The sequence below is a fragment of the Chamaea fasciata genome, unplaced genomic scaffold, assembly GCF_029207755.1.
Source record: "Chamaea fasciata isolate MVZ Bird 193981 ecotype frontalis unplaced genomic scaffold, bChaFas1.0.hap1 SCAF_13, whole genome shotgun sequence".
Taxonomy (NCBI): Eukaryota; Metazoa; Chordata; class Aves; order Passeriformes; family Sylviidae; genus Chamaea; species Chamaea fasciata.
The window spans coordinates 14,500,288-14,524,679 of NW_027094098.1; the positions used below are offsets into that span (position 1 = coordinate 14,500,288).

At 43.8% G+C, this 24,392-nt stretch overlaps 1 long non-coding RNA gene across 2 annotated transcripts; it reads right to left on the reverse strand.

The window, feature by feature from the left end:
- Window positions 1-11,751: 11,751 nt before the first annotated feature.
- On the reverse strand, window positions 11,752-22,394 carry LOC136296390 (uncharacterized). 2 transcript variants are annotated; one of them, XR_010722908.1, is made up of 5 exons: window positions 22,272-22,394; window positions 19,831-19,898; window positions 17,548-17,631; window positions 17,063-17,176; window positions 11,752-14,234 (listed from the first exon to the last, which is right to left on the reverse strand). It is a non-coding gene; the product is annotated as an uncharacterized lncRNA (long non-coding RNA). The 2 variants fall into 2 exon arrangements; XR_010722907.1 differs by lacking the exon at window positions 19,831-19,898.
- Window positions 22,395-24,392: the final 1,998 nt, after the last annotated feature.

Sequence of the window (24,392 nt, forward strand, 5' to 3'; positions counted from 1 at the left end):
CATGAACCGTCCTCCCTGCAGTCATTACATATCTCCTGATGTTCCAGAGATATTGGGTAGAACCAAAGACAGGAAAATGGAATTAATACCAAAATCCACCCCCTAGGATCATTTGTTTTTCCACAAGTACATTAAGAACATGAAATAGGAAACTCTTTAAGAAAATTAATCTTTGTCCTTCTATGCCGAATGCAAAAAAAAAACACAAAATGGGTTTCGCTGAAACAAGAGACATCCTGTCACTCGTCCATAACTTCATCTGATTTAAACCGTAAGCATAAAAGTAGCATGGCTATTTAGCTCCAGGAATCATGTTTCAGTCTTGGGATGTTTTCTCCTGTGGACTAATAGACCTTCTTACATCTCGAGAAGCAAATATACCATTAGTGTGATGTTGGGAAATGCATTTAGAAAATAATTCTCAGAAGGTCTCAGTAACAATACAGGAGCTGAAATGTCAGCGGTTTACAACAGCTCAGAAAGTAATCTTTGGCATTTGGTCAGTAGAAACCACAACAGAGAAATGGCACCGGAGAAGCATTGTTAATTACTAAAAGTAACAGAGTCCAACATCGATAAAGACTGATTACTCCTCTAAGGGAAATAGTTGAAGATAACCAACTTCTAGGCAAAAAAAGCATCCACTGTAACTGAAAGAGAACTGACAACTCCCTGCTTTACTCAATCACTGCTCCTTTTCACTAAGGCATTGCCTTGACAGGAGGCAGTCATTTCTGGCATCAGCTATGAATGAACTAACTCGTTATCAGCAATTTTACAACTTCCTGTGCTTATGAACAAAATGTCTCAAAAAAAGTATTCCTGTGCCTGTTCTTCCTCCTCAAGACTGCCACCTGGGCTTAGCCAGCACAAGGATAGCTGACACGGGCAGCTTCATTTGGAAGAGAAAAAGCACAGGTGGCAGTAGGGGTGAGAAGAACAGCAGAGTGAAAACAGACCCCAGACCAAGAAGGGGGATGAAGGACCTTTCCCACCTCCTGAGTCCATCGTCAGCAGAGCCAGAGGGGCCTGATGATGGTTGAGTCCCACAGCAACTAAAGGCTTGGGCCTCTTAGAATTTTCAACATTGAAAAGACCTTTAAAATCAGCAAGTCCAACCATCAAACACAAGTCCTACTTCAACACAAGCAGGAAATCAAGTCAATAGCAGGTGTGAGGTAATAACATCATTATTACCTGGGAGCCACTACATTAACTGTGTGTAAACCAAAACATCCAAGGAGAACCTCAACCTGGTTTTGGAAGTAGGGCATGGGGACAGGAAACAATAGGTGATAGACACTGTTTGGTGCTGAAGCACATCTCTTAGCATGACTCGATCTGCACTGCCCAGGTTCTGCTGTAAGCAGCAGAAACATCCAGCCTTTCAGTGCCCTCTGAATATTACCAGGGGAAAAGCCTTAAAAACTAAACACCTGCTTGGCTGTAGCTGCAGTGGGCTTCCCACCCAAGACAGATATACCACCCCTGAAAGCTGTGAACCCACCTCAGCCATATCCTGCAACAGTTCTGTCTTTTTCTTGGTAGGTCCCCCCATGAAGTTCACACAAGGAAGATTGCCTGAGCTGGAATCAGTGAAAAGATACAACTAATAAGCTGCTTTTTACAGTCCTCACTATTGGTTAAGTTACCTTTGTAAGATGTCCATCTTAATACCAGGAGGAGAGAGTTCTCCAAGAGCATGGTGCTGCAGGAGCCCGGCACTAAAGTACACTATCTAAAGTCAGTTCTGGCTGGTAGAAAACAACCTATCTCACACGGCTCACAGCTCATTCATTTCACCAAGGCACTCTCACAGCCAGAGGGCCTGAGGAACAGATGGCTCAAGTGCAATGCTGCAGACCTGTGACTGAGCAACACACAGTGGCTTTCAGTCCTGGTGTGATCCCTGCACATGGAAAAAATCACCCCTTGTTCCAGCCTGTTTGCTTCAGCTCGCTTTCACAGTGAGATGAAGCTGATCTCAAAGCAAATCAGCCATTTTTGTCTAAAGCCAGGAATTCCTTAAAAAACCAAATACATGTTTTCTTCATAAAACAGATCTCTCTCAGATTCAGCGACAGCACATACAAAGAACTCACAGAAGTCAGCCCGAAAACAGAGGGAAGGGAGCAGAAATTACATTTACAAAGCAGGAAGCAGACGTTTCTGTAATGGTTCTGCTCTGCCACTGGAGTGCCTCAGGGAGGATTACACAAGAAATAAACTCTCTGCTCAAAGTATGTAAACTGATAAAACAGCCTTGCTTTGATGCTTGCTCTGCAAGAAGCATTTGAGCTGAATCAGTAACACCGCTTGTTCTTCACTGCAGTGACACTGCAGCAGCTGCAGAAATATATTCACATTTTAACTGTGGTGTTTATTCCAGGAAGTGCAAAGTTTGTGGTGCTTGATCTCTGAGGGAACATTGCTGCAACCACTCAGACTTTGTCATGGGACTGATGATAAAAGATTCAGCCTTCTCTAAAAAATGGTATGCTGGATTTATGTGCATATTGCATTTCTCCTGTAAGAATGCCTGACTTTTTATGGAAACCACAGAGAGATCCAGGTGGAGAAGTATTCAGGATATGACAACCACCTCTTTCAGATTAGATCAGAAAGGGAAGCAGCAGCTGAGGTTAATATATGGAGAAAGAGTCAAGTTTAGTTTATGGTCTTTTCAGAGCAGACAAAAAATAACGATTCATTTTAGAGTCCTAGTGCACACTGGTAGTTTTGCAATGCCAAAGCTTTTAAATTTGGCAAAATGAAACCAGTAGGGAATATAGAGCTGTGGATGAATATCAAAACAGGGAGGATAGGCAAGGAGAAGGCATGCTGCATTTTTGAGTGCTCTGGGTTTTGAGCAAATCTGGGTTCTGTTATGTTCATCTCCCATCTAGCACTTTTTAAATGAAATGCAAGTCCTTTGCTGTGTCCCAGGTTAGGATATCAGCAGTCATCCCAGAGGCAGGGCAAGCAAAAGTCTGTTTTTATAATAGAAGGTTTCATTTAAAAAAAAAATCAACAGTTTTATTTTAAAACAAGAGATCTCAAAACCTCTATCACACTCAGTATTTGGATTTATTCAATCTCAAAAGGGCTTTTGCCATTTACCACAGAGTATATTCAGACAGAAAATACCTCACTTGCTTTTCCTGTGGGCCTTCTGTGTTTTCCCTTTTCTGCCTCACTACCCCATCATTCTCCTGTCCTCACACTCCTTTTGCTGGAGGCTGCAAGACCCCTTTTGTCATTTGGCACTCCACACTGAGTAGCAGCACCCCATGATGAACCAGCCCCTGCAGTTTCATTGGGGCAGCCAGCAGATTCCACTGCCACACCCTCAGTCCCAAGGATGCCGGTCCCAAGGATTCCTCCTTCCCCTCTGAAATGCTGCCACAGCTTCCATGGCACCGGAGAAAAGACACTTATTTTTTAAATCCCTAAGGGGTGCAAATAATGGGTGGCTCCTAGAACCAAGCCAGCCTCCTCAGGTGCTCTGAGCCTACCACATTATCCATTCCCCTCTCCAGTATCTGAAATACTTCTGTAAAACTTTCTCTGCCAACGGACCTGATGTGATTCATCAAGCAGCAGCAAGAGATGTCAGCTGAAGGGAAACTTGCTTCAAGGACTGAGGGCAGTAGCAAAGCTCTCAGTATAAGCTCCTGTTTCCCTGTGTGTAAACAAAACCATGACAGGTGCACAGCGCTCACATTTTCACTTTTGTAGAGGTGTTTCACACTACATATGCTTAGAAGGTCATTAGAAAGAAGACAGAGGCATAGCCCTGCGACATTGTGCAAGGCTCTATTTGGGGAGCAGTGCATGAAAGAAGTTTTAGTTACACCATATTTCAGTTGTTTTCATTTAAAGTTCTCCATAACTTTCATCTGGGAAAAAAATATGAAGAAAATTTTTCTGATTGTTGTGCTAATATGCAGAGTCAAGTTTCAGATTTTTTTTCCTTACTCCATTACCATCAGTGTTCCCAACAGATTGAGATAGCAACAACAAACTCTCACTCTCTCTCCCTGTAGTTTTGACCTTTACATTTTGTGAGGCAGCAGCTATAAACCCCACTTTCACCAACCAGTCCCTTACTAGTGATGACACAGGCTTCGAGAGATGTGTTCTCTTCCTTCCTGCTGGTCGGAAAGAACTGCTGCCAGTGATGACTCTACTGACTCCACTCTTCTCCCTGTTCCCTCCGTGCCTCTCTGACTTACATCTCTCTTTGCTCCAGCATATGGAAATAAGTCACAGCATTGTGTGAGCTGTCAAACGCAGAGAGTCTGATGCTGCTCAGTAAGTGCAGAGTCATGGGCTCTCCACAAAGAAGTTTGCCAATTTTTATTACGCAGGAATCGGGTAAGTAAATGTGAAAGACCTCAGCAAGTCATTCGAAAGTACGTGGTCAGACTGGAACTGTGCTGTTGAATCTGGGAAGGATGGCTTTTTCCCCTCTCAGGGAAGCAAGGGTCGCCTCCCTTGGGGTAGGATGTAACAAGTACTGCCAAGACATGCATGGGAATTGCATCAGTTGGACGGGAGTACAGCCCAGGGAACAGACTCTGAACATCAGCCCTGCATTTCTCCTTTGTGTTTAAGTAATACGGTTACTGCTTACGTTTTGGGGTTTTTTTCCCAAATGTTAGTGCATTTGTCACTGCTGGTAAATAATGTTATTTGAAGGTCAGTTAGATAACACATCTTCTGATGTCACTCGTATCCAATTTGTCTCTCTAATTCAAGAAGGGATAAGGGTTCACTCCACTGGCCACTGCATTCAAACCAACCAAAAGCCCATCCCAGCTCTAAAGGGTTTGAAGGCTGCACAGAGGTAATGGGGTGGTTATGTCCCATTCATACACAAAATACTCTTCCCTCTTTTTGTGCCCTACAGGACACACCTCTTCCTCCTCCTGCCAAGGATCCACAGCAGTTAGATTCCCAAAAAGCAGGTCACTATAGTACATTTACAGGGTCCCTCATCAGTTGCACTTGTTCCTTACAGCTCATCTTTTTATTGAATTGCAGGTCAGTTTCTGAGCTCACAAGATAAAAAATACGGAACCTAAACCACCACCACACTTCCCAAATACCCCCACACACACTTCTACACCAGGAAAGCAACAGGCAGCCGCTGGCAATGAAGTGTTTCCAAGGAAATGGGTTCTGAGCTGCACTGCTGTTACACAAGAGGTGCAGCTACTTAAAAAGCAGGGTCACATACACTACAACATCCTGTACATTAAAATCACTCCCTCTACAACTCTGACACGATTTTCATACCATCACTCCTGCATGCACAATTCAAATGCAGCAGCCTTGCAGGAGAGAGGAAGTCCTTGCACTTGGAAGTTCCACGCATCTCCACACAGCCAGCTCGGGACAGAGGAGGAAGTGGCATCCTGCCTTGTACAGCTGCCTCCTGATATGCACCGGAGTTTCCTCTGCTATTAGTACATTCATGCAAGGAGCAGAAGAAATACATTACTCTTGGCTGAAAGGGTTCTCCATAAAACTGCTGTTAGTCTGAATGACACAGACCTCAGAAGGATTCTGGGAATTTGGAAGCTCGAGAGAATTTGCTTTCTACACATTGCTGCCACAGCCAGTGCAGCCCTCCAAGTCCCATAACAACTCGTCCTCCCCAGATAATCTGTTTTCCCAAACATTTAGCCATCTCAAGGCCTTGCTTGGATGTCTGTGAGTGTTTATGACACTGCTATGTCACTCCTGCGTGATGCTGCCCGAGTGCTTGCCTAATATCTGACTCCTGAAAAAACATGGCTGTTTATAAAAGCTTTTAGTGTTGCACATAGTGACGGGACACAGCAGCTTCAGCACACTGTGTCCAAAGCTCTGCTCTTAAAAATAGTCTGCATAACTGCATTTGTTCCAATCTAGAGAATTCATGTACTTTCTCTAGTGCCACTAGTAAATAATTAACTGTTTAATATAATGAGTGCCAGAATAATTTAATGTTTAATCTGTCCAGAGTTTTTCGTTGTAGTTTTTAACTCTTTGCTGCTTCATACCAGCCACTTCTTTATAACAGACTATTAACAGAAGAGTTAGATGAAAATATTGACTTCTAGTCACTTTTCTGGGTCTCTACATGTTTAGCAGTTACTTCTTCCCACCACCATTTAAAGCCATGTAACAGCTTCAGTGAACCTTCAGAGCATATCCACATCTTCCCTGACCCCAAGGATCTTTAGGGAGCCCCAGCTGGGGATTATCCACTAATTCTTGCTTCTCTCACCAGGCACTGCTCTGTCTCTATACTGCAAGGAAAAAAGCAAATACACTCTTTCTGCCTCTTCAGAAACACCATGTGGCAATTGTTTGTTTTTCTGGACCATATGGAATTCCTTTCCTTATTTATGTATTTCAGAATGACCTCTTAGCAACCGCTGTTCAGTGGTTCCAGTCCTAAGACAGTAGCCATGTAATTCCATTTCTAGGTTTGTAGGAAACCAGCACTGACGTAGAAAGTTCAGTATTTATGAAGTGCTGCCTTTCCATAAAGGGTGAGAACCTGGTTATCATCATAACTGTTCATCAAATCCAAAACACAGCTACAGGTGAACAATAATTATTCCAGAACAGTATGGTATTTAAAAACTGACATCTGTGGGGCCAGACCTATGTCCTGGCACACCGATCTTAAGCACACCAGAGTCACTGGAACTGCTGGAGGATTCAAGAGATTTTGGATCACACCTGAACAGTGAACTGAGTGCAAGTGCTAGGGAGCTGCTGGAAATAGAGGTCATTAATAACATGCAGTGCATTAGCACAATGCACCATCAATATGCAAGTTGTCACAGCATGTCTCACAAGAAAACTTATTCCTGTATCCCTCAAAGAGGTTCAGAAAACTGGAGCAAAGCAGAGCTGTCACACCTCCTTTGTTATTAGCCCTAATAATCCTTCAGGGAGAACATAAATCCCCTTGGTAGCTCTGTATGAAAATACACATTTAAACCAAGTTGCAACAGGGTTCAATTCATTGTCAATATTTTGGACAGATGAGAGAAAGGTTTGTGCTGTGGACCAGCTAATGGCAAACACACATCATGGTATGTTTACTTCCTAACTCATTCCACCTTCTTCTGATACCTTCATCTTTTCCTCTGGTATTGATATCCCATGTTCAAATGAGCTGGATCTCAGACTGACCTGGTAGAGCCACTGCTTATCCTTATTCTCCTTATTCCCTTTCTAAACCTAGCAGCTGTCCTACAGTCTTTCCACAAAAAAGTCTTTAGAACAGGCAAACAATTTTTTTGACCTTCAGCTCCTGCCAGGGCTGCCTGTGCTGCAGGAGGTGATGTGACCTGTGAGAGATACCCTTAGAAACAATGTTAGGCTCCCTGAGGCTGGCAGAATTACTCTGATAATGTTCAAACCCACAGCAGCAGGAGATGTCTGCAAAGCATCAGCCTTTTCTTCTGGCTCAGGAACCTGAGGCTGGGGAGATGAAGAGTTTAGTGAAAAGCTGGGATTTAGAGGAATATTAACCTTGAGTTATACACATCAAATCATAACCAGTAATAAGTATTACAGATTATGAAGTATCCCTTACATCTCCTGGCAAGGAAAGAAAACTCACAGTGAATGAGACAGGTCTACCAGTCCAGGACAGCAGCCAGATATCCTGCTCCTAATCTAATCTTTAGAGTCTCTCTGATGATTTGGGACTCCTTGAACAATTTTGTGATGCACTATTCCATTCCCCACATGCCATATGTTTTGTTTCTTCACTGAACGAGGACCACCAGTGCAAACAAAACACCAATATTTGCATCTTCTGTTCCTTCACCCACTTCCTCTACAGATTTGCCAGAGGGATCAGTTTTATGTGTCCTCCAAAAAGTCCCATAAACCTGCCCTGCCTAAAAGGCCAAAGAGCACTCACACACCTTTTGCATTCTGGTAGGTAAAGCTTTCTGGTACGGGTGTAGGAGGGAAAAGGGATGCAGATGGGTTCCTTAGCAGAGCTGCAAAGCTACACCAAGCACTCTCAGACAGGACTTATTGCTCAGGATTTGCTGATATTTTTGGGAATCTGACCCACCTTCAGAAGACAAAAGGAACATAAAGTCTTAAAGCAGCCTCTCTCAGAGGAAAGAAGGAAGGTGTGGAAGCAGCACAGCACCAGAGATGCTCTGGGCTGAACCCAGTCCCTGACGTGAGACACGTACTCTAGGCCAGTTGATGGACTCTGCAGTTTGTGTCTCCATGTGTGCAGACACAGAGGCAAAAGCCATATTTACAGACATTTTAATTTTCTTAAAAGGCTGCTTTGCAGCCAGCTGCTTCGGTAAAGTAATTACCTGGAGATTTTCAGAAAAGGCCAGCTCCCATGAGTGTTTATCTGGTGGATACCTCATATTTCTCCTCAGTGTCTGCAAAACTCAATTTTGTATTAGAGTCCTAAACAGGAGCAATTACCCTTGCTTTGGCAGTAATACAGCTCTTGCAGAAAGCTTTGTCTCCTCACTCCAGTTTCCTCCCATGGAGCTATTTCTTTAATACCACTCTCTGCACAATGCTTCCAGAACTTGTGCTGCTATAAAAACCTTACTTCAAACCAGCTGACTCTTACTTTCCTCTCCCTTAAAAAATTACTTTCTGATATCTGGGGCTTATAATAGATGGGATATGTGCCAGGCTGAACAATAGGAGGAAATGAAAGATGAAATTATTAGCCAGGAGTTAAACAGGAGATGAAATAACTCTGAAGTGTTTTGGATAGAAGAGAGCCTTTATTTTTGAAAAAAAGCAGGATTCTGATTCTGGGTGGGGATGACTCTCTCAGATAAAAAGACAATTGCTATCCTCTTCCCATCCCCGTTTCACCCCAACATATTTTAAGGATCATTTCTATTCTTGCACGCCCACTACATTGTTGTTATACTTCCTATGATCCAGCAGGGTCTATTATAACAATGCTAGGTAGCAGCATAGATAAACCATATTGATAAGGGAAGAGCTGGTTTTTGGAATACAGCCCAAGGCTGACAGCCACAAACTTCTCTGGTTTAATCCCAGACTGAGCTCCAGACAATTCTGACAAGCTGGTCAGGCACTGGGGTACAAAGGAAGGGCTGCACAAGCAGCAGCCTTCACTCACCACCCTGCTGAAGATGATGATGCTGGCAGTGCCATGCATGTCCTCACCTCCTGTCCAGATTCCTCAAAGTGAGGGAATGACATCCACCTCCTTTCTTTCTTGTTCTGTTTAAAACCTGTTGCTCAGATGGGCATTGGGCCCTCAGGAGAATCTCCTGTGGCCTCCATTCTTATCAGCACCTGAGGGCTTTGGAAGAGGAATTAAGTCAAGCAGCTTGTCTTCAGCTTGTCTTGGCTCAGGCTGCAAAAACACACATTTTCGGAACAAACTAAGACAAAAAACCACAGTAGTCTGCCCATAAGGTTGTATGCCCAGGGTAGTGATGGCATCACCATGCCTGGAGGTGTTCAAAAGATATGTAGATGTGGCACCTAGGGATGTGGTTTAATGGTGGCTTGGCAGTGTTGGTTTAATGGTTGGACTTGATGATCTTTGGGGTCTTTTCCCACTTAAATGATTTTCTGCACAGGGGGAAGGAAAACTGCACCAAAAGCTTTCACAGACATTTAGTGTGAGCAGCTGCCTCAAAATGAGGCATAGAAATGGACCCTTTTTGGTCAGGTTGGAGCTCACTTAAAATATGAACACAAGTTCAGGTGCAAAACATGTAATTTTTAGCTGAAACTTCAGGTCAGAATGAAGCATTTCTCAAACAGCCAGCAGTTCCTATGCTCTTTTTCATACTGTGCTATTGATTTTGTTCGGGCACTGCAGATCTTTCTTGTGCGCTGAATTTTTAGGGCTGTTTTTTCCCCTTCTTCAGTAATGATGTTTTCTAAACTTGGACTACAGAACAAGTTGCAAAGAAGTTGCCCTAGAACAAGTGGAGGTCAGAGTGACCTTCACTTGACACAGAAACCAAAAAGCATTTCCTGTACAACCTGCTATAAAAGAAATATGGCTGTTACTATTAATTTTCTTGGCATGATTGCTGAATGATGAAAGCTATCAAAAAATTTGAAGTTATTGTTCTTTTGCTGAAAGGTGGAGTTCCAAGAAAATTTATATTATTCAATATTATCCCAAACAGAAACTTTTATCTATGCTGAGAGATGGGAATAGTGGATAACAAGGCATTACTGATGTAATGTGTACAGCCACTACATTAAAAGTGACTCAGCCATGTTGGGACATTTAGCAGCAGCCCTGTCCTTTCTGCAAGCTTATAAATCATAATCACTTTCCAGTAACCACCTTATCATTCTTCTGGGGAGATTTTATATTGCCCTGGCCCTGTCTGCTTTATGTAGCATAGTGATGGGTCTATTAACTATTCAGTGCCTTCACATTTCCTGCCAGGTACTGTTGATATCAAGCAGAACCTCTGGGTACTGTCTGGCTTTTGGTGCCTTTGTAAAGCTGCTCTGAGCCTGCTTCCCCTTCACAGACAGGGGATAAGTGTCTTCTACAAAATTTCCTTTTAGTATATCCCCAACTGGCTTTTGACCTAATGTTATGCAAATCGTTGCTCCCCTGGAGAAGAGTTGGAGAAATAAGAAAGAAAATATTCCAGACAGGAATGTTACATGTTAAAAATATATTAGACTAGTTTAAGAGAAGCTATTAAGGATGAATTTGAAATAGGGCATTATTTTGCATTAGGTACTTAGCCCATCTCTGATGCCTGTTTAATTTTCCTGCTGATATTCTTGTATTTCTGAGTATTGCTCTGGTTTTATCAGAGAGGCAGCTTTAGCTCAGTCTCTCTGAGGAATACGTCCTGATTCATTAATGGTCAATAAATAAAAGAGAAAAAATGGATAGGGCCTGAATGATTGGGCCAGTTGTCAGCACTGTAGCTATCAGAACACTGTCACTTCGAATCTGTTTGAGAATATACACAACACCAAGCTCAGACACCACAAGTGAGAGCACCAGATAATGATGTAAAATTATCCCAGCAAGGCTTATTTTTCTAGATTTTGCTTGTCCTTCATCTACTCAGTAAAACCATCAAGAGTGTCAGATCTCACCAGGTTTCTTTCTGATGTTTGTGGCCCTCCTGTATTTCCGCTGCTGGCAGTCAGACACTGCTGCAGGCCAGGAGCTGATGGGTCCCTTCCAACTCAGCACAATTTATGTTTCTATGATTGTCTGATTCTAGGAGGGGTATGAGAGTGGTTCTTCAGCCCACCATGGTCACCCATTGCATTTGGTAAAGGTACAAGGTACACATGGACTGAAATCTGATGCTGTTGCAGCAGCAGAGAAGCTGAATCATATGCACTATCTATGCAGCATAAAACCTGAAAATCCATACCAGTCACATTTCCTCACATTCAGCTCAGGCATGCTGCAGATTTATAGGCTATTTCTGAGTGATTTTGTTCCTAGGAATGCATCCTGGCTAAGACTGCCTTTGCATGCATCATGCTGCTTTTGATTTAATCTTGATTAATTATTTTTGTCCAGCCATTCAGAGCCCACTCATCGGGGGCACTTATTTATGATGCAAGGCATGAAATAGCCAGATTCTATTAGAAAGATTTGCAGTTACAAGACTGAAGCATTATTTATTGGGTTTTCACTGGTAATTGGTAATTTTTCCACCAGCACCTGTGAGTGAGCAAGAGGATTCTGTTAGGCATTTTCTGGGATGATTGCTTGTTTTATTTACTTGTCTGTTTTCAACAGCCACGTGAGAATAACAATTGTTATGGGTATTGAACTACATACATTTAAATAAGATCCAAACACTCTCAGCAGTAAGTGGAGGGGAGGTAAGACAGGTGTTTCCAGCACTGAGCACATCTAATACCTGGCTCTCCAGGCACAAAGACACAGGCCTTATTGACTTTTAATGCAATCAGTTAAATGTCCAGAAACAGAAGTGTTGAATAGCGACTTTTGTACCTCACAAATCAGCTGAAAGCTTTCCAGATACACTCTAGCTTTCATGCTAATATTAAAAAATGCTGCTCCTGGAGTTTCACGACTGGTATTTTTGTGGGAGTTAAAAATACATATATACATATTTGAACAAATATTTCCTCTCCTCCTCCCATGTAGACTTGGTGCTGCCTGTTTGCCCTTGCTGAGAGGGGAGGGAGGGACAACCCTGAGACTCTGTGGAGCAGCCACATCTCTGCCCCTCAACCCCTGCTGGGCCAGGATTTACTGCTCTGCTCCTCCCTGCCCTCTATTCTTTATAAACCAGCTTGTGGCAGCTGATTTTATTCTGGGGAGCTGATTTTATGCTCCAAGAGAAAGGTGTCTTGTGTGGATTGTGTGTTTACATGGAGAGGTGGCAGAAGGGAGTTGGGCTCAGTAGGTCAGGCAACTCTCCAAAACCAAAACAGTTCAGGAAAGCTCCTAACAGGCACCACACAGATGAGCTTTAAGTCTTTCTTCTGTGCTGTGGTGCTGCTCTGTGCTCCTCACCAGGATGTTGGAGATACTGCTCTTTTTTAACTGCCCTCATGGAAATATGGGATTTCCAATGCCGGTTAAGAATTACTTAGATATTTGAATTAATTCAGCCCAACTTATGTAAACTTGGTCAGGAAATGGTCCATTTTTGTCTTAAGGTACTGATGGCCAAATTTAGGCTGCAAAGCCACCCTGCTCCTTCAGCAGCCCATGGCTCACACCACAGACCAATGGCTGCCCTGGTTAGGAGGCTCTGGACAGTGTCACACACCCAAAAGCTCTTCATTTCTCTATCCAGGACAAAGCCCTTTGCATTATGTGCAAAGAGAAATCTCTGGTCAGTAAGAAATACTAGTTTTTCCTCTGCACCTTGCCCTGAGGTCCCATCATTTTTCACAATCCAAACAGGACTGGCCTCTTTCAGTGTGTGCTTAGAAGCCCAGTGAGTAGCACATAGGAAATGAGGGGAAGGATGCTGGAAGTTCTGTGGCATCTTTTGTAATAGATAGGGTCTTAACCCCAGTGTCCTGGATGAACTCCAGTTCTGGTAATTGCATTCTGCATAGTTAAAATCCCCCTGCAGTTTCAAATTATTATTGCTCACTTCCTTCCCCAAATTGCTGTGCAGCTTTGCTTTGTGCTGCTGAAGAGTTGCTTTGTTTCACCTGAGGGATGATGGCATTTCATGACTCTATGAAATGGGCCTGAGTGCACGGTTTGTACAACACTCAGTGAAACACTTTGGGATTATTCATAATTAAATATCCGCTCCCCGCAAATGAATGGGTTTCTAATGTTGGGTGAAGCAGGGCAGCACAAAGCATGACTTCTCTCTGTACTTGAAAGTTGGTAATATAAAACTTAAAAGAGCAGTAAAAGACAGAAGGTTTCTAAAATTCCCCTTATGCAGCTAAGCATGCAAGCTCTAAGTGACTGTCTCAGTCTTTACTTTCCCATATTTTTATTGATTAATTGCTCTACTTCAATTTCCTTGTCCTAAGTGGAAACATTACAATCGTAACTTCAATCTCTGGCCACGATACAAACTGATTCTAAATCTTTAAATTGTGTCAGTGGGAGGAGGTGACGGGGGGTGGAAGGAAAGCTTTTTATTTTTATTACTAATTTTCATGTGTTCCAGGCCTTACTAATTTCACGCAGATGTAAAGAAACCACAAGGTATTTCTGCTGCAGTCAAACCCAGGAGATGCCTCAGCATCATAAACTTGCTCTAGGATGATCTTGTCCCAACAATGTGTCCTGGTAAGGAACTTGAGGATATCCCACAAACATCAAAACATACAAGTCTTTCTAGAGCTGAGCCAGTGACCTTTTTCAGCTCCAGCTTGGTTGAGCTATAACTTCATTCCCGTTTGAGATTCAGGCCTGTCCTTTTTGTGCTCATTGCTTGTGGTCTTGGCAAGAATGTCACAGGCATTTTGTGAATTTCCAGACTGTCCTGGAAGGAAATGGTACCACCTAGAAGCTCTGTGTCCCATAGTTGAGATACATTTTCTAGGAGCCGTAGCAGGGGAGAAAATAGCCAGGACTCCCACCCTTGGGAGCAGCATTCTTCAGTAACACTATTCCTCTGACCCTCACAAAGAGAAGGTCAATATAATGGTGTAAGGAGATTCCTCGTGCCCTTTTCTTCTCTGCAAGGTAGGTCTCAATCTGCTCCTCGATTGCTCCAGCGCTGTTTTGATGAAGGCTAAAAATGAAATCAATAGGAAAGATTATAGAAAATTATGTATGATGTGGCATTCTTGAGAGAGAAAAAAAAAGCTTAATTTGAAACAGAAAAAATGCTGTCTTGGGAGCCACATGTGTATCTCATTTGGAAAAAAATCTGTACTGTTATTAAAGTAGCCACAATGAGAGCATTAGCTACAAATTAGGTACGTGTACTGGGAAGGCAGCTTTGTGTGGATGGGAGAGGGGCAGCAGCGTGTCTTACACTGAGACACATCAAATGAGAAGCTGAAGGATCTGTGGGCTGGGCAGAGGTCAGCTCAGGACCCAACCGAGCCTTAGTGCTATTTTATATGTAAACAATAGTTTGAACATAAACCACAATATCTTAAGAACAGTCCTCTGGCAAATAAATTGTCAGAGAGTAAATACCAAGCCTTTCCTTGAAGATTTGGAGGGGCAGGGAGCCCAGCATGAGTAACAAACCACAGCCAACAGCGTGCCACGCTCCAAATGCCAAGGAGCACGTTCATGGCACTGCTCCCCCAGGGACTCTGGCCTCTCCTCATGGCAGCCTTGTGCCACCAGAGATGACCCCCAAAGCCCAGCTGTGGCTTTCTGCCCTCCCAAACCACTGACTTTTCTGCATCATCTGGGGTAAGGATCCCTTCTCCTTCTTCCATTTGATGCCTTAAGTTTTAGCTTTCATGTTTCCCAGATTCTGTGCTGCCTAGGGGTGCAGTTCTGAGCCTCACATTCAGTGTCACTCAGCTCTCTTCACAGAGCAGGGAGACAAAACAAATCCTTTTCCTGCTGAAGACCAAGGACAACTTTCAGGCCCAAAAGCACAAACAACGGTGAACTGAAGGGAGGAACAAGAAGGATGGGACCTCAAAACCTGAAGCTGTAATTGGACAATTAAATCCCAATATACAAATGGACCAAAACTTAAAAAAATCTAAGACCTCGTGACTGGTCTGCCATTTTTGTGACCATTCGTAGTCCACCTTGGGTGTAGCCCTGGTCAGGCCCTGTCCTGCCCAAGGTGTATCCTAGAGGCCTTTGAATAAATATCTACTTTATTCTCTCAGTTCTGTCCAGTCTCTGTTTCAGGTCAGCCGTCCCAAGGCATCACATTCCCAAACCCACATTGCAGGGTGGCTCCTCTGGAAGAGAAAATAAGCAGTGATTTGCTTCCCACATGCTCCTTTGCCATGTCACCCAAGCTTGTTCCCCTTCATCTTTCAGGAAGGATGTGCTATTCCACCCTCAGCTTGAATAATAATAGTCCTTTAAAATTATATGAGAACTAGCTGGATTGGGCTAGAGGGCTTCTCTCCCAGGCCCCAATAATGCCCTGATTTTGAAACAGGAAATTTTCATAAGCAGTGCTTTAGAGGTTTTGAAACTTTTAGAAAACAAAACTGGGAAATGAGAACTGACCGACTTTTTTTTTTTTTTTTTTTTTTTTTTTTTTTTTTTTTTTTTTTCCCCCCAGCTAGGAAAATTAAAAAAAAAAAAAAAAAAAAAAAAAAGGACAAAGATAGAGAGAGAAACAGGAAGCATAGATGAGACATTATTCTGAAATGGATTATTTTGATTACAAGTCTTGTTAGTGCTTTGATAAAAGAAGGTCTTTTTCCCAACATTGTGGTGGGGAAAGGACCGTGGCAGACAAATTAGAGGAGCGTTGCTTGTGCCTCCCAGCCGAGTTAATTCTGTTAGAGAACTGTCGTGAGAGCGCTATTTACATAACCACCCTCGGCGGGAATCGCACACACGGCGCTGCTCCAGCTTCCCAGCCCAGAGACCGGGCAGCGACAGCTCCCAGGGCCCCGCAGTTTGCGCAGGGATGGAATTCCCAGCCGCAGGAGCCTCCGCAGCCTGCCCACGGGAGGCTGAGCCCGCCGGCGCGCTCCCCGCGGGCCGCGCTCGGAGCGGGGCTGCCCCGCACGGCGGGAGCACAGCACCCTCTGCCGTGATCCGCCGGACCGCACGGACAGCCGGACACCGGCACGGACAGCTGGACATGGATACGGACACAGGCACGGACGGCCGGACACGGCAAAGACACCTGGACGTGGCCAGAGACACCGGCACAGACACCTGGACACGGACACCTGGGCACAGGCACAGAGACAGGCACAGACACCTGAACAGACATGGGCACAGACACCTGGACACGGGCAAAGGCATAGGGACATGGGCATGGATATGGGCACAGACACCTGGACACGGGCAAAGGCATAGGGACATGGGCATGGATATGGGCACAGACACCTGGACACGGACACCTGGACACAGACACCTAGACACAGACACACACTGCTCAAATGAGTGCTCAGAGCTGCATGGTGCAGGGAGACTCACGTCTGGCTGCTCCACTGGCTGCAAAAAAATCCCTTTTAATACTTTCTAGACACACATTGTCATGGTTTTTGGCATCAAAACTTACTACTGCTACCTCTGTTGACTTTCCTCCTCTTTTCCTGGCGGCTAACCCTGCTGTCAGTGAAACTGTGTGTGCAATTTAAAACATAAATAGTTCTTAATTTAACTCTCAGACACTGGATCTTGCAATGCCTATAGACATAGATGGAATACTACTTTTAGAATATTTATTTTACTTTTTAGAACATTAATTCCTCGTGAAATTATGTAATCAAATGAAGGCCACAATCTTTCTGATTAGGCAGAAAGAGACTGAGCTCTGTAAATCTCACGCCGTAAGACACACTTTCCTGCCCTTAGATCTTTACTATGGCTCTTTGCAGTGTCCTTTCCAAGTTTTGCAACCTCCTTTCTGAGATGTGGGAGGCAGAATTGCATTTGCTATTCCAGTCTCACCATAACAACGGAGGAGGAGAAGGTTAAACCATTCATTCCCTGTTCTCCCATGTCCCTGGTCTCAGCAGATGTACAGGTCAGCAGCGCTCATGATGCTTTATTTCATTTGATTTCCTTTAAGAAGAGAATACAATTTCCATTCAGTATACCAGTAAAAAAAAAAACAACAACTTTTTTTGTTTTTACGACCTGAACCTTTTATTGCGTGTCCATTAAATAGTAATCCCTGATCCAGTAAGTGAAGCTATTTTGAACCCAGAAGAATTAACGTGACCTTGGTTAGCAAGTATTTTTAAGAAGGCATCTGGCACATGATGTTCACACCCCACCCCCCCCCCCCCTTTTTTTTAGAGAAAATCCTATGTAGGCATTTGCCCCAGGAGAGAGTGAAGTAGTATTTCGTACTACATGAGACACTTCTTGTGCATTCAAAATTTTCCCTGGTGACAAGTATGAATTCTCCCCCCTTAGGTAAGGAAACTTGCCTTGCAGTCACAGCGGCTAAAAAGAGGTCACCTTTGCCTTCAAAAAGAGGCTCTTAAGAATCTGTGTTCTGCCATCATCTCATTCTTGGAAAAAAATGAAGACATAGCCATGTAAAGATGTATTTATAACCACCATTGGTTTAATTTCAAACTGTTACTTCCTCAACACCCTAGCCATAAAATAGCTGTAAAAGCAACTGCTTGCAAGAAGCTCTTTCTCTGTCCCATGAGCCCTCACAGCTACTTATTTATGATGGAGATCATGGAAGAAGAGCAGAGAAAATTGCTCTTGGATTCCTTGAAGCAATTTTTTTACTCTGTAAGAACTGAGTATGAATTTATTGTGTAAATACAATTTAGGGTCACTCTTTAAAGCAGAGGTGATTACTCAAGGATGGAAATACAAGCTGTTATATGCATTGACAAAATGATGTGTTCACAGAACCAGGTACAATCCATGCTTTAACACCCAAGTCAGGCACAGGGATCTCAGCAAGCACAATTTAAAAGGTAATTGAAATATCAATATATATCTTCACATTATTTTACTTGCAGCCAGACCATTATTGTAGCACATGTCAACTGAGCTGGCCAAGAGATCTTACAAAAGTGCATTGAACAATCCATGTTGGAAAACAGGCTCAGACTGCACAGGCACAGCTCACACCACGGCCAGGATGGCTCTCAAGGGGTGCCCCCAGTAGTGCCTGGAATTACTAAAGAAAATGCATCCCTCAAACCCATACAAGGAGCCTTAAGTGAAGTTGCAGAAACACCATAAGGCAGCGACTAGAGGGTGCATTATTTAGGATGGTTCCAGTTTCCCCAGTTCTCCCCAAAACCATAATGCTTGCACCCTGTGTGCTTGCACCCTGTGGGCAGCAGGCTGGGGAGGTGATGCCTGGAGCCCAGAACTCCCCATGGTCTTCTGGGCACCACTGCAGTACAAATATTAAACAGTAGCAAATGAGCTGCACTGCTAATGTGACCATCTTTTTTTTTTTTTTTTTTTTTTTTTTTTTTTTTTTTTTTTTTTTTAATGTAGTTAGTTGATGAAAACTCCATGACAGGAGAAAGATAAGAATCACTTATAAATATTTATCATCATTTATTCCTTCTATTCTCAAGAAAGAGAATATTCTCTTTACTGAGAAAACCGAGTCTCATTACGCTCTGCAGAAACCAATTATATGATGCTCATCATCTTTCAACTTTCACAGGTTCTTAATTGCTGTGGGAGAAGAAGTTGTTGTTAAATAGCTATTTTTATATGATCCAGATATTATGACTCGTGAACCAGTAAAATGCACAGTATATTTATGCCATTGCTCTTAAACTTTTCATCTTCTTGGATTATTGATGTGGCCCTTGCAAACTCTCCAGTTAGCAAGATAGATTCAATTAAAGTAAAATGATGGGATAATAAGTTTATATGCACTGTGCAAAGACCCACAGGCATACACAGATCCCTTGTGCATCCTCATCCCTCTCAGCTAAACCAGGGAAGATTCCAAAGGTGTGCTGCAGCTTTAAAACATAATTCCTCCCAGCTGAATTGCTCCAGGCTCTAAAAATTCAGTTCATTAAAAACATCATGACATCTAAAAATAATTACCAAATGAGAGTTTTGAAGGTGGCAGACTCTTAAATTGCCTTCTAAATTTTGGCCCTTCAGTTTTGCATATTCAGCTTTCTTTTTAGAGTCGCTACTGCACTAAATATTTACTCCTTTCCTGTCTGTTAATGGAAGCTGAGATTCTATGAAACATCACAACTAAATAACCTCAGATCACCTCACCAAGAGCAAGAAGTCCTTTAGATCTTAAATTTGTGACCAACAAACGTGGAAGAGACACTGGCAGCTTTTGAATAGGATACACCAAAAGGGAGGTTACTCATCCAAACCCTTTGAGATGTCTGTTACTCTTTCTCAAGAAAGAGCTGAGGAAGTCAGGCTGTTCTGGGCCACAAGTGCCCTTGGAATGTCCTGCTGATGGAGCTGCATGAACATGGCTGGTTCTCCAGCCCCCCTGGAATAACACACAGCTTTCTTCCTAAAGAGTTGAAGGTAAAAGAGGATCTTGAGCTTCCACAAACAGATCCACAACTGATTCAATTGGGCTAATCAGAGAAACTGAATTTATGGAATGGACGTGCAAAAATAGGATGAAAAGAAGCATAAGGAGGCCAGAAAGAGCCAAAGACTTCACTCAGCTGAGAGCATTCTCCAGGTCCCTAAGGAAAAACCACTGCTCCTAGTGGGCAAACTTCACCTTGTCCTACCTGAACAAGCGACATTCACCATCATGGTATATTAGAGAGGATGAGCTGGGAGGGAGTGTGATAAATTGCTGTAATTAAAGAAAGAAAAAGACACCAAATTAGCTGTCAAAGAGAAGGACTACAAAAGTGTACCTGGGATGAGATGATGCACAGGGTTAGACAGAGCTTGGGATACTCCAGGCAGTAAAAGCACAGGAGATCCCCAAACACCATCTAGGTGCTTCTGTCACTCGTGGAGTATTAATCAAGCCTGCAACACTCCCCACCCTCCTTTCACAGCCTCTGCAGGGCAGAACTTCCCTTTGCTTTTCAGACTGTTGTATAACCCTGTGTGTAAACGATGCTTACAGCAAGGGGAGTGAGTTGACACTACTGAGGGTTTTGTAAGGCTCTGCAGGGTGCCCTGGGATGCCAGTAGTGGCACTCAGCTGAGAGCTTAATATTGCTGTCCCCCTGCCTGCAAATGGTGGTTGCTAGGAGGCAAATATCATATTGAGAAACCTGAAAGGAAGTAACAATTTCAGGTCCAGTTTGGGGCTCATTGAAATCTTTCTGTTGATTTTAAATAGGATGTGATGCAGCCTTTAGCAAAGATAGTGGGATTTTTTTGAAGAAGCGAAAATGGATGTCTTCCAAATGACTCCAGGTAATAAGGATGGACAACAACGGGCCATTGGAAAAGGAAGAATTACTGTGGAAAATGAAAGGCAGCATCAAAGAGCTTCAGTGAACAAAACCTCAGTAGATAAAGAATCTTTCTGGGAAAAGCTAACAATGGAAACTTGTATAAAACATGTATTATTCCTAGGCCACTCTCATGCCAGGGTTGAATTTGGCAGAGCCACTGGGGGTTTTCCACGTGGCCATTCTCACCTAATGAATTCTCTCTACCTGTAAAACTGTACCAAACTGTTTCTCCTTTGTCCTTTGTGCTTCCTGCTGTCCTACTGTGGAATCTTGCAGTGATTTTAGGTGTTGATCTGGGCTGTAGGAGGTTTAAACTTCACTGGATGGGGCCAGGGGAAGTTTTCTGGCATGTGGTGTGAACCCATTGCAGAACTGGTCTGGACCCCTCTCCACTGTGTGCACAAAAACACCCCAGGAGCCCTGAAACGCTGCAGCAAACACAAAAGAGAAGAAAGGAATTTTCAAAGTGGAAAAAAACCCATCAGACCTGGATGAAACACAGTCAAATAAACAAAAGCTCTCCCTGCCTACTGTACTGTTGCAGGACAAGTCCTTTTGTTCAGCAGTCCCTAACAGCTCCCTATTAGCAGAGCCCCACGAGGGCTCCCTCTCCTCATCCCAGCTGAGCTTTGGCAGGTTTTCAGCTCCTCTCTGGCAACTGCTCGTGCTGTGGAATTCCTGGGAGCTGGGAGCCTTGCCCAGCAAGGCAACTCCCTTATTTTGGGGAAGGACAGAGCTGTGTCTCTCTGCTGGGGTGACCCTGAACAAGAGTCGGTGGCCAGGACACTGCAGCCACACAGACCTCTGCAGCCAAACACCTGTAATTGGTGAAACAATGTCCCCCAGGTCTCCTACCATCCCAACTAATCCAGATCTCAGCTGGGGGTGACCCTATCAGCACCATACCCACATGGACATCCCTGTTCCTCTTTCCTTCACCTGACCTGTCTTGCTGTGAGTGCTCAGGGCTGGGGACAGTGTGACACACACCTGGCGCGATGTGCAACACTCTGACCACCCCAAGCAGTGCAAGGTTTAAGAATCTCCACTGGCATCATGGGCTGGGTTAGATTTTTTTTTTCCCCTGCTATTATTTTGTTTATCTATTCTCACCAGGGAGACAACACAGAGAAATAAGATCAGTCTGCAGTAACACGTGGGGGTTTTGTGTGATTGTTTCCACAGGAGCTGCATGGGGATAAAAGCATACTGCAAAACAGTGGAAAACAGTATTTTCATCACCTTCTGGAACTCCCTGGTGGAGTGTAAGAGTCTGCTCACTGCTAAGATATTCACACATACTCTGGTCCTCTAGGGAGGGATAATTTCCTGAGGGTTTGACTGTGCTCAACAAAAAAGACGACACCTCTTTTTTTGCTAGTGAAAGAAAACAATTCCCCAGAATAAAAAAATGCACCACTGTGATCCTCACTCACTGAGTGCTAATGTGGCTTAGGCAAAGTCACAGGCAGTGCCCACCAGCTGAGGAATGGTCCTGTCATCTCAAAAACAATACAGTCTTAAATACCCTCACCAATGTGCAAGGAACAATTAATGCTGACTGTCCAAAAAGGCATAAAAATGCAATTCCATCTCCCAATAAAATCTGATAAGTGATTTTTAGTAGGCATGATATGTAGCTCCTTGCTCAGTCATATTCAAATATTCGCACTAAACAGATAAATTAGATGATTCAGGGTCCAGAAAATTAAAACCTTCATCTCATGGGTGGAAGATTAAATCACAAAACTCACCTGTCTGGGACTGGCAGGATCCAAATTTTGCAGTGCAAACTCAACTTGAAGTTCCCAGCTCTATGCCATCATGTCGCCTACACATCATAAGTGACTGCTGTGGCCTCCCTCAGATGCCCATTATCTGGAATTTGCTCAGGTGTAACAATAAGCCATGAGAGTCTTTACCTTATCAAACCTATAAAATGACCAACAAACTTGAATCAAGCTGTTTTAAATAAACAATTAAAAAATTTCAAAAGGAAACCTACTGCTCGTGCTGGTTTCAGCTGGGCTAGAGTTAATTTTCTTCACAGTGGCTGGTGCAAGGCTCTGTCTTGGACAACACAGGGTTGATCATACAGAGATATTTTTGTTGTTGCTGAGCAGGACTTACACAGAGCCAAGGCCTTTTCTGTTGTTTTAGTGCCGCACTGGTGAGGAAGCTGGAGGTGCTCGGCAGGAAACACAGCCAGGACAGGTGACCCAAACTGACCAGAGGGATATTCCATGCCATACGACATCATGCTCGTATATAAAGCTGGGGGAAGAAGGAGGAAGAGAGGGAACGTGTTTGGAGTGATGGCATTTATCTTCCCAAGCCACAGTTACATGTGATGGGGCCCTGATCTCCTGGAGGTGGTGGAACACCTGCTTGCCCAGGGGGAGCAGTGAATGAATTCTTTGCTTTACTTTGCCTGTGTGATTGGGTTTTGGGCTCCCTATTAAACTGTCTTTATCCCAACCCACAAGTTTCCTGGCTTTTAGCCTTCCAATTCTCTCCCTTATCCTGCTTGTGGGGGGGTGAGTGAGCAGCTGCCTGGGGCTTGGCTGCTGGCTGTGGTGAAACCAAGACACTGCTGGACACATCCAATAATGCACACAGGTGATGGAAGATCCAAACTCCTGTCCCACCAGTGCTACCATTCCTACTATCATGATCTGAATTTGCCTGCACCTGATAGACTGGGAAGCTGCAAGGGAGCAGACATTGCCTGTTCTCCAGCTCAACCCTCCTGGAGCTCCAAATCCCACCAAACTCAGCTGCTGCTATCCTAAGAAAAAAATGGAAGTGGCAAAGCAGAGGCTCCTAAATAGGAATTATATTTAGATTGATTAAGATAGCTATTGTGTGTCAATTTATTTAAATATAAATGGATTATTTGGAATGTGTTCATTGAAGACTAACAGCTCCTGAATGCAATACAGATACGTGGCTAATTATAAAGTCAAGCAGCCATTATTAATGTTTCTAATGATCAATTTGTATTCCAACAACACACAATCATCAACTTTAAAGCTCCAACAGTTGCAGTAATTGGGAGAAGAGACTGCTCTATGCAGAAAGCAATCAACCGACTAGTGCCTGCCTGGAATAACAGGTAAAAAGCTGGGTTTTCAGGGGCCTACACTAAGGCCTGAGAGCTGAGACCTGGATGGAGGCTGGAGGGTTTTTCTTCTGGGTAGGCACAGCCTGCAGGAGGTTGGCTGAAAAGATGACAGAAGTGTTGCTGGAAGGGGAATACACACCAGGGTCTATAAGGCTACAGACTCTGGGCACCATGAGAGACCTTAATACAATTCCAGAGTGATAGAGAGGCAATAGGACAAGCAGTCCCTGCATACAAATAAAATTTACTCAATTAGATACACTTAAATGCAATAAATTTTTCATGGAAAACCAGATCAGTCGTAACTTCCATTCTGCATGTCAGTTGAAGGAGCAGCAATAATTTAATACACTGCACTTGCAATTCTGTGCAACCTGAGCATCACGTGGCTGGGTCACTGCCAGGAGGAAATAAACACACTTTTCTGAAGAGACTGTCTCTGGAAGTAAATTTGGGCCAAATTAGATTTAACAAGCACTGGCACACTTCAAGGCTTGTAGAGGGAACAGATTCTCCCACCAGGCCAAGGGGCTTGTCCCAAAGGCATCTTGCTGAGGTTTCAGGGCCAAGGCTCACGTGAGGGTGTTGAGACTGGTGGAAATCAAGCACCTGAGCCCCTCCATGCACAGGGAGCCTCATCATGGCCCTGGACCTGACTTCTCACTGGAAGCCTGTGAAGTGTGGTGGTAGGGAGAGCAGGAGGCAGGAGCTTGTGGGTGGGCTCAGCCTCTGTCCATCCCATTGCCAAAGA